Raw genomic sequence first — 9,535 nt, 5'->3', positions numbered from 1 at the left:
GTAGAGGAAAGTAAGTTGAGGTGCCTACGGATAGCGCAAATACGTAGGGGACGTTAAAGTAGGAGGAGGACTAAAAATATATTAATAATTAATCCTGACAATTCTAAAAGCGAATTCGACCGGCTATTTATATCGTTATAAACTCTATCCTATAGTAACTAAATCCGTGACGGCTCTAAACCGTTCCGACGCTATACTATAGTATTATATTATACGGATATTAGTACTCTTTGATATTAATATAAATCTAACCCTTAATAAATCCATAATAATTTAATATAACCCCCCCTCTTTTAAATTTCTATCTTAGAAATTTATAAATACCTTACGTTGGTAGCTTCCCTACCGGCGCTCCTCCGTTACTATTCCTCCGTAGTTTACCTCTATAGCCGAATATACTATCGCCGAAACGCTGCTCTTTCCGGCTCTTCTTACTTTTATACTAATATTAACCTGCTACTTAATACCTATTAATCCCGTTTCCCCGCCGGCTTTAACCGCTTTCTACCTATTATCTATTATTTCCCTACTTTCTACTAGCTGCCGTTCTAAGCTTAAATTAACCGCCCTTCGTCTTATTATATTTTATTATTCTAAACTTAAATTAACTATCCTCTACTTTATTATATTTTACCCCCTTATTACTATTTAACGCTTATCGGCCATCCTTTCGTCCTAAATTATTTTCCCCGCCTTTCCTTTATTTCCTTACACCGCCTTCTTCTACCGCCTTTCTTACCCTCTATTATCTAAAACTAATTTATTTAAAAAAAATTTTAATACTACCCGTATTCTTATACTTCGATTATTTACTCCGATTCCATCCTATTTTATATTCCTAATTCTCATCATAAAAACCTTTCCTCCCTCCCCTCTTTTCCTCCTTCTCCTCTTCCTTCTTCCTTTATACATACTTATATATTTATTTATATTATAATTATAATTAACTTTTTAAACCCCGTCGACCAATATGACCTTTATAATTTAATCCTCTTTATCAAACCCAACTACCTTTAACTTTTATAAATATTTTTCCTTTCCGCCCTATATTTCCTATACTAATTATTTAATAACGCCGTCTACAATCCGCCTTATACTATCTCTTCTTAGGAAATTACAAATACCGTTACAAACTTACCCCCTAATACTACTAATGCTATTATAATCCTAGTCGTAAATTACTTCGTCTATACTTAATAAAGTTTATTAAATTCCTATTCCTTTTTTATTAATATTAATATTAATAAAATTATTCTTTTAAATAATAATACGTATTTAATATATCTCAAAATTCTAAATTAGCGCTTTTATAATTTCCCTCCAATCCTCTATAATCGCGTAATCGCATTTTAAAAAAACGTAATCGCCGTTTACGTAAAAAATATAAATAATATTATACTTACCCTTATTATCGCCTTCTATAATTCTGCTAATACTCTAATAATTAAAATCTATATTCTTTATGAACGCTTTTATATTTTTCTTCTAATACCCTCTAAATTTTATAACTACTGCTTTAATAAATAAATAAAACGTTATAACTTTCGCTATCCTCTTAATAATTATCCTACTAATTAAATTACCCCCGCTACTATTTTTATTTTCGATAGCTAATAATTTAACGTTGTAATTCCTACTCTCCTAATAATTCCCGCTACCCCCGTAAATATAATCGGTTTAATTAATATCTTCTAAATTATATATTTAATATATATTAATATTCGTTATTTATTACCCGCTGAAGTATCCCTTCAATCCTATAATAAGAGCGTATTAACATTAATAACTAATAATATAATAATAAACGAGGGTAAAATTTAAATTTAAATTATTTATTAATAGGTGTAATAGTCGCGTACGAAAGTCTAATTCTTAAGAAGATATGTTCGACTCCTATATTAACGTACAATTTAAATTCGAATTCGAAGATTAAATTAGGCAGTTATTACAATACTTAGCCTTCTACTTCTATAAGTTTCTAATTTTACTGTTATTAATAATATTGTCGTTGAAAGAAAGGAATACTAATTTAATAAATAATTAATAATTAAATACCGACGCGCTACTATATCTCCCGGCTTATTATCTTCTGTAATTCTTCAATCAACTCTTCCCCTCTCTATTTATACGCCGTTACCCGCCTTCTTAATATAATTCTCCTAATTCTAATTTAATATATTAAATATTCTATATATTATAATCGTCTAATATTCTATACGTTATAATCGTCTAATATTCCAAATATATTATAAATATTAATATTCTATAAATACTAATATATTATAATCGTTAATTACTTTAACTTCCTCTTATTAATTTATTTAATTTATTCTTATTAACCTAATTACTAAGCCTCCTTCGGCCTTTCTTCTCTATAACTCCCTCGCCGTATACTCCTTCAATAACTCTAGGCAATTTAAATCCTTTTATAATACTTATTCGTTATTATTATCCGAATACCCCTTCTACTTTACCTAATATTACCAATTCATTTCCAATCCTCAATACTTTATAATCGTCTCTACTTTATACTATATAAAATCGTCCTTAACGTTTACTACTTCTCCTCGTAGCGCTATTATTTTAAGGTCGCTATAGTACAATTCTAATAAAATAATAGAAAATACTAAATAAATATAATAATATTCTAAGAAAATAAAATAGTAAATTATCCTTTTATTGCTAATAATTTTAATAATTTACAAAGGCCCCAAGAATTTATTTACTAATTTAATACTAAACTTTTATTATTTAATATTCTTCGTATTAAAGAAAACCTAATTACCGATTTCGAATTCTTTAAATTTATGCGACTTATTATACTATTTCGTATAACCTTCATTAATTTTCTCCAAAACTTTGGCGATAATAATTCGTCTTTTAATTAATTCTATAATCCTTTCAGTAATTCCCGTAGGAAATATATTTCTATAACGCCAATCTAAATTGGTTAAACCGTATAAATAATAGTTGTAAAGTAATTTAAATAGGGATTTATTAATAATAATATAAAAGTAATTATTATAAATCTATTCTATTATTTTTAATTTCTCGGCCTAATTTACCTACTCTAAATTATAAAAGATCTATAAATATAATTCCAAATTTTAATTTTATTATTCTATCTATCCGTCCGTCTACGGGTATTAAGCGGTATTTAAGTAACGCCGAATATTTAATAATTTATAATAGATTTTCTAGAAATTATTTATAAAAAGGCTCCCTCTATCGAATATAATAGAATTTAGGAACCCGAACGGTTAGAATATAATTTATTAAAATAAATATACGAATTACTGTATAATAATTATTTTGTATATTGGAATATAGAAAACGAATTTAATAAAGTGGTTAATAATAATTAGGATGGCGTTGTAAATTTAATTAGATATAGGGTTGTAGAATTTAAATAAACCTATAATAAAATCGCAAAAAATATTTTACTATAATACTATTAAAATAAGCAATAATACGAAGAGCCCGTATAATTTATAATTCTGCAATTTTATTTTCTAATATATCGGATATTTATAAATGTAATCCTTTATATTAACGGTAATAATAGGCTAATAATAATATTAATTAATTTTTTTAAGCGTTTTCTATTATTCTAAATATCCGGTTATAATACTATTATAATAAATATAAAAAAAATTCTGACTATATATTCTCTAATACGGAAATTTAATAATAATAATATAATATTCTATCTTCTCCTATCCTCTAATTTTGTATTCTCCAACTTCTCCTTAACTCCTTCTACGCCTCTTCTAATACAAAAGGATCTAATCTCTATGCTTCTAATAATTATTAATTTAATAGAGGAAATTACCTATTTTTTGTTTATACCCTTACAATTACTATATATATTCCTATACGTTTAATAACGACTTTATTTACCTCTCTTCCACAATTTATAATAACTTTATCCATAAACCGTACTCTCTTCCTTAATACCCCTTTATCTTTACTCTAACCCTTATATTCCTTAGACGATTCTTTATTTTCGCTAACACTACGCTTTTTACACTCCCTTTCCTAATTATCGTCTTCCTAATCTAATTCCTAAATTAATTTATCTTTTCTACTATCCTCGTACTACTTTCTCTTCTCCGTTACTACTTTCTATATTTCCCAATTAATTAATAATACCCTCTTTATACTACTATTTAATATAACCCTATTCCGTATCGCTTTTCCCTTCTTCTCACCTTCTTTAATAATCTATATTAAAGGATAATCTTCCCTAATTACTTTAATAACCTCGTACAATTATAATTTCCGTAATAACTTATCCGCCGAATTAAATTTTCCTATTTAATATTTAATATTAAAATTATATACTACTAATTCTAATATTTACTAATACTATTACGTACTAAGCCTATCCTTATTTCTAAAGTACTAAAAGTTTAAATAATTTATAATAATAAAAAAAAGTTTATTAATATATAATAAATATTATTTCAATACCTCTAACGCGCTTATAATCGCTAATAATTCGCCGTCGCCAATACTATAGCGCGTTTCTTCCGGAAACTTCTTATAAAAAAGCGTAATAAAATATTAATGCATTTTATATAATTATATTAATACTACGCTAATTATAAAATCGAACGTATTTACTTTTATTCAAATTAATAAAGAAGGATTAAAGTACTATAATATTAATACCTCCTAAAATAACCGCTTTAATTCTTCGAACGCTACTTTAACCGGTTCCAATAATTCGAATAATTTTTATTTCTTTCCCTTTAATAAATTTGTTAGTAAAACTATAATTTTAGAATAGGATATTACAAACTATTGATAGAACTCTATAAACCCTAAGAAAATTTAAATATTATAAACGCTTTTTGGGGCTTCTTAATCTATAATTGCTATAACCATTTCCGAATCTATCGAAATACCTTTGGGTAAAACTATATAATCTAAAAACGATACCCTCTTAATATAAAATTTATATTCGCGTAGACGTTAAAAAACTTCCTTAACGTATTTATAATAATCTTCTTCATTCTTATTATAAATTATAATATCGTCGAAATAAATAATATAAATAGTATTAATTAAACCTACCAACGCATTATTGATATACGCTTAAAAAATAGCAGGAATATTAATTAATTCTATTAGTATAATTAAAAATTTATAGTACTCGTACTTCGTATAAAACGCTATCTTCTCTCTATTTCCCTACTTAATCCGAATATAATAATATACGTTCTTCAAATCTAATTTTATAAATATCTTCGCTAATAATAACCGATTTAAAATCTCCTAAATAAAAAATAACGCTATACAATTCTTTTTTATTACTTTATTAAACGTATAATAATTAATATATAATTTTAATTTAGCTCCTTTCTTTGGAATAAAAAAAGAATTCCCTACTAAATTAATAAATAAATAAATCTATCCCTTATATAACCCTTCCGCTAATTATTCTTAAAATACTTTTAATTCCTTAATATTAAACATATAAATAAAACCTTAAAAAACGGACTCTCCTTCAATTAAATTAATATAATATTCTAAACGGTCGTACTATAATAAAAATATAATTAACGCTTTAAATACTTCGTAAATTCTTTATACTCTAAAAAGATTATCGGTTTAGCAGTAGCCGTCTCCTCCTCTTCGGGTTCGGCGATAAATAACTTCGGAATTACTAATTCTAATAAGGACTTTAATAACAAATAAATTCTATTTAATGCAACTTTAAAAACTTTAAAAAGTATATCTGGAAATATATCAGTAAATATAAAAGTAAGTATATTAGAAGAAATTTGGGGGAAATCCGGGATATTCAATAAGGTTAAAAATTCTATATATAAAAATAGAAGAATTTTAAAAGGGACGGTCAAATACAATAAGGGGTTAAAATTATTAAAAGATTTTAATATTTCTTTCGGGTCTAATATAGGGATTAAATCCCAATGCAGACTATAGAAAAATACTATAATTTTACAAATATTTTTAATTGGCTCTTGACTCGTTTCCAAATTTTATATTTTAATCTAAAACCGGAACCTCTTCTAACGCTAATCGATTTTAAAATTATATTCGCACAACCAAAGGTAACCGAAAATAACGTTTACACTAAATAAATCTATATTTATAAATATAATCTTTTTCCTCCGCTTAGTATTATAGGAATCGTATATTTTAATAAAATAAATAATTAAACTACATGCAAAAATAGATTAGAAAAAGAAAATTAATGAAATAATAATTTATAAATTCTATTTTAGCGTCCGATAAGAATAAATACCTTCTAATAAAATTCTCTATACCGGAATTTATTAAACCATAAATTTTCTACTAATTTCTATATATTTTTACTAATAACTTCGTATTTAAATATAATTATAATATACCCGCACTTCCTTAAGCCGAAGTAATTATAATCTTTACCAGTATTACTGGATTAATATTCGTACTTTAAATTAAGGTACTATAAGGAATGGAATATTAATATAATATATAGCCTAATTTACTATAATTATGATAAATATATTCAATATAAAAAAACGCCGAATATCCAAACTTACTATATTCGTAGCAAATACTATATAATGTTACTACCCGGTACTAACCGTACATATATCTAAACTAACTACAATAATAATAAATAATATTAGAATTAATAGAGATTATAAAGAGAAAACGAAAGAAATTAGTAGAATCAAGAATAAATATAAGAATAGAAATAGGAATAAAAGTAGGAAGAGAAGAGGGAAAAAATAAATAGGGATATAATACTTAAGGATATTAACGCTATATTATTGATTCCAAAATTTCTAAACTCTCTAATCGCTCTATATACGCTACCGCTTTAATTAATATATTAATACCGTTCGCCGATAAACGCTGCTATACAAATAAGGATATAAGTGGTTAACTTATTATAGGACGTATAAATATTCTAATTATTCGTAGGATAAATTAAAGTTTTTAATATAAAAACGGTTATAAAACGTACGAACGGTCTCGGTAATACCTTACTATATACGTTTAAAATTAATAAAAATAGAATATTTAATAATTTAAATATTACTACTATATTCCTTCTTTAAAAAAGTATATAAATCTTTCTAAATAAGAATGTTATAAATAGGATCGTAATTAATCTTCTTCTTAAAGGCTATAATATATTTAATCTATACGTTCTTAAAATTACCTTTAATATAATTAATAGCGAAAAAGGGGTATTTAGAGGTATTTAAAATAATAATTATTGATATCGAAAATAAATCTACGTAATTAAGAGGAATTTTCGGTAATACATTTAGAGATATTAAATTTAAGGTAATATTTAAATAAAATAATAAATTAAATCGGCTAAATAAATACAAAAATAATAAGTATTATAATTTAAAGAGTAATAATAAGAATAAAGAAAGTCGAAAAGCGTACTTGGTTATAAAAAAGATAATCCTAATAGTAGAATCTGAAAGGAATGGGAAGGTAATTACCGAATTAATTTTACTCTAATAAATCTACGAAGTTATTTTAATCCTAAAGAAATATATCAAATAGGAAGTAAATTAAAAATAGTTAAATAATTACTATATAAAATTCGAAGAATTTTTATTTCTATACTATAATATTGTTCTCCAAATAATAGAAGGGATTATACAAAACGTATAAAGGGGCAAAGGAATAATTACTATCTAAACTATCGTCGTTTATTTTCTCGACAATTAATTAACGATATTAAAATAAAAGAGGAGGTTATTATTAAAGGCCATCGTCGACTATAATAAAAAGGATAATAAATAATTCTTATATACCGGAAATAGAAAGAGGGGTTTCTTTAATAATCCGAAAAATAAATCGTCCGCTACGTATTTATATCCTATTAATAACGGTTCAATTCCCGCAAAAAGAACTATCAATGTATTAAAATCGTAAAAAAGGTAGATTAAAGTGCCTATGGATAGTGCAAGTACGTAAGGGATATTAAAATAAAGGGAAGATTAAAAATATATTAATAGCTAACCTCGATAATTTTAGAAGCGAATTCGACCGGCTATTTATATCGTTATAAACTCTATCCTATAGTAGCTAAGTCCGCGACGGCTCCGAACCGTTCCGATGCCACACTACAGCGCTATACTATACGAACATCGGCGCTCCTCGGTACTAGCACAGGTCCAACGCCTAACAAGTCCCTAGCGACCTGACACCTAGAAGCATACGGTACGTACCTGAAATGGAATCAAGCACCTGAAGAACAGGCTGTAAGAGGAGGAAGAGTGCCACAATTTGCCCAAATCCCATACTCATTTTCATCTTAGATATCCGCCGCATACAAGGAACTATATTCCTCTCTCCAACTCTTTAAGGCTCGGTAGAAGTAGTACACGAAAAATGCATTTGCCAACAAGAGAGCATTATAAACACCAAACGGTTCGCGCGAAACGAGAACAAAGAGTCGTACAAGACTGGCGCCTGCTCCCTAGGGAACTCCATTTTATACCTAGCTCATTAACAGCAATTGCCATAACGATCTGCACAATTCCACTGGTCGTTGGTGATGTTGTAATAGACACGGGTGGATTGATTTCCGTCCTCTGCCTCCCTCCAGCAGCGAATGAAACTCGGACTCCATGTTGACTATGCAAATTGAACCGTCGAAAATTTTGCTCTTCTAAAGTAGGAAGAGATTTGAGGTGGTCAGAAGAGGTAGGTATTTAAACCGAACATCATTTTCGTGGTGGGGGAGAAGGAAAAAAAGATGAAATCAGCTTTACAGTCCCCCTCCTTCCGCCAAGACTGCACAGGTGAATGAGTCCGGGAAACAGCGGCATGACCTACTGGGACCATATAAGCACCAAAGTGTAGACCTTCCACCACGGTCCAGTAGCCTACGTGGTAAGGCGCTGGGTCCAGAAAATGCGTTGGTATTTTCGTAGGTGCCATCTGGCTCGTGTAGAGTCGACTCATCCCGAGTTCGATTCCGAGTCTGATCGGGATGAGCTTTTTTTTTGGGTTTTTTTTTTTGCTTTTCTTCGTCCTTCATTTTCTACCTTAATTGCGTCATATCAGGCCAGTGCACCTAACGCAGTACAGCCCAACTAGATGTTGCCGAAAAAAAGACAAACAAGGCTAAAACGGGAAATGCGGTGATCGTCCTGTCGTCGCCATCGCATCGTTCGATTTAAGAAGCCTGCAGTAAAAATAAAACAATGCTTGCTTAGCTAAGGAACTGTTGAAGTGGGTTGAGGGTTCGTACCTGGATCGTCGTTGGTATCTTTGACGTCGTTTGTTATTGTGGTATTAGCAAACGGTAATAGTAATAGTAATGGTAAAGTAAAATAGAAGTAGAAGGGTGAAGTCAGAAAACTAAGTTCAGTTTCCCGCGCGCATGATCCCGCTTCAGTTTGTAGACTAGGGCAGAAGGCTGCGACGAAACTGAAAAAATGCTCGACTGGTTCAGTTGTCGTCCAAATGAAATTTAGAAGAAAAAGAACATAAGCAGTGGAGATTCCCACGGCAGGACCGAAGAAGACGTTCAGGGGTCTACGAA

This window comes from Neurospora tetraspora (assembly GCF_033439725.1).
Source record: "Neurospora tetraspora strain CBS 560.94 chromosome Unknown B0H65scaffold_9, whole genome shotgun sequence".
In the NCBI taxonomy this organism is placed as follows: Eukaryota; Fungi; Ascomycota; class Sordariomycetes; order Sordariales; family Sordariaceae; genus Neurospora; species Neurospora tetraspora.
Note: the sequence above shows the minus strand (reverse complement) of the source record.